Raw genomic sequence first — 2,266 nt, 5'->3', positions numbered from 1 at the left:
AATGTATTTTCAAAAAGGTACATTGCAAGTTCCACATCATTTATATCTCCAAAATAACCTCTATATTCAACTTCACTGAGATGTTGATGTGGAGATTTCGGAGTCCTCCTACAAATCTCACCGTCGAATACATACTTGATATTAGACCTGTGAAGCTGAAAATAAAATAGAGAATCATGATTGCATTTCCATACATAACTTGTTACTTTCGAAAAGGTCCTTCAAATCAAGTGCATAATACAATTCAAATGGAACAATTTCATTAAAAAAATAGTTCTTTACACTCTGTTTGGATGACCGTTTCATATGGTTTCATATTATATGATATTGTCCGGTATTGTGTTGTATATGTACTGCATTAAAGAATACACCATTTGGATTAGATTGTATCGTCCTGTCAGCTTTCAAGGGCAATTACGTCTTTTCAGCAAAACTTGTATACTTGTTATTCTCCAACATCATCTGCTACACGTGTAACTAGGGAAAACAAATTCGGTTTCTTAATTTCAATCTTACCGTTCCTAATAAATAATAATCAAATGGTTTAGTTCATATGTTGCTTCCCACACTTTCTGGGTAGAGTGGCTTCCTGCTCTGTGTGAGTTCTGTTAAACGTTTTAGTTTTCGATTTCATTGCTTGAGTGTTTCTGTATTAAACATTTCTGCTCTATTTGTCAATTGTTTAGGAGAGTGTTTCTGTATTTTAACATTTGTACTCTACCTTACAGCTTTTGGAAAAGAAATTCCCAACCTCAAAGCTTCCGATTCGACAGTCTCTGTGAGTTCTTTTCAGTGGTGACTTTTACTGTTTCATTGATCTGGATATTGTTGTTTTTTCTTCCTTACTTCTGCAAGTTGGTTACTTTATTATCCGTTGTTTCGACTCTTCTACTGGACTGTTATGGTATGTGCTTTCACACATGATAATTTCAGTAAAAAGTTGGGACGTCTTGGTTAAACATTTTCACTAACAAATTGAATCGTCGACCTTCTATTCCGGTGATTCTCTCCGTAGTGGTGTTGCTTCGAAGGTGAACTTTGTTTCTTTATAAGCTTACCGCTCTACAATGTTTTGGTCTATTATAGAATTTTCTTTTCAGGCCCTTACACGCCGACAATTAGTAAAATGGATCGTATGAGTCAGACGAATAGTTATGAGGATGACATGTTATGTTCTTCAGTAAGTGTCCCGTGAAATGAGAAATAATCTGACCTTTATATGATCGCAGCAGTGTTAGCTTAGGTGGTAAGGTGTAAATGTGTTTGTTGTTGACTATTTAGAGCTCCATTACAAAGTTTTTATGTTGTGTTTGAAATGATTAATCGTATAGAAATATCAGTGCCTTCAGGGAGAACATCGGATTGAACAATCACATTTACCCTTCCATCGTTTTATAAGTTCTGAACAGAATTTGCTTCTTACAAATTCCAACAAGATTACCAGTAACGAACACCTTCCTCCAAATGAGAGATCAGTAGAGAACATGTAAAGAAAACATGCTTGAGTATCTACGCTGGGAAACCATTGGGTTGAACACGGTTGTATAAATTTTCGATAGAATTTTCTTTTTAACTACCACAAGAAGATTAGCAGTACTTAACACTGACTGGAGGCAATTTACTTAACAATATATTGCTTTTGTTCTCATAACTTACAGAGGATCATAATGAAACAGGGACCAACAAAATGGACCAGAGACTTCTTGTGAACGCCATCACAAAAGAAACTACAGGCTGGAACTGTAAGGTTCAAGTAGTAGATAGGTTTCGTCCTCGCCAGAGCAAAGACTCCTCCGTCCACTTTCAAACAATACTCGTGCAAAATGAAAGCGTAAGTTTTCCTCCCACAGGTTATTTCAACTACTTAATGCCCATTCGGGGTACATTATAATATTTTCGCTTCCTTATTCTTGGTGCCGTCTTGGTAGTGATACGCTTGCTTTCGTTATGTACACCGCCTGCCATACCTTCATCTTGTGAACTCTTCTCTTCCCTTACCAAGTATATCCGCATTTTCTCAAATATTTCTTCCCATTTTCAGGTTCGTTTCTTCTCTTGATGTGTTTAATTATCACTGCTTGAACTTTAATCTCAACTTGTTCGCTGGAACGTTTGTTCCTTTGTGGGAACTACATGTGAAAAAAAAATGCGTCTGAGTCTTTATTCCCGTTGTTTCCATTTGAAATCATGGGCTTTAAATTTATTAATAAAGACAAAGAAGAGGTCTGCTGAACTTGGCCGTGCTTACTTCGCCTTAGTAAAACCT

At 36.4% G+C, this 2,266-nt stretch overlaps 1 long non-coding RNA gene across 1 annotated transcript; it reads left to right on the top strand.

The window, feature by feature from the left end:
* The first annotated feature begins 490 nt into the window (after positions 1-490).
* LOC124894382 lies at positions 491-1,955 on the top strand. The gene is made up of 3 exons (XR_007051161.1): positions 491-598; positions 729-778; positions 1,677-1,955. It is a non-coding gene; the product is annotated as an uncharacterized LOC124894382 (long non-coding RNA).
* Positions 1,956-2,266: the final 311 nt, after the last annotated feature.

Source organism: Capsicum annuum, unplaced genomic scaffold (genome assembly GCF_002878395.1).
Source record: "Capsicum annuum cultivar UCD-10X-F1 unplaced genomic scaffold, UCD10Xv1.1 ctg73414, whole genome shotgun sequence".
Classification (NCBI taxonomy): Eukaryota; Viridiplantae; Streptophyta; class Magnoliopsida; order Solanales; family Solanaceae; genus Capsicum; species Capsicum annuum.
The sequence above is the reverse complement of the archived record's forward strand: the minus strand, read 5'-3'. Positions and strand labels throughout refer to the sequence as shown.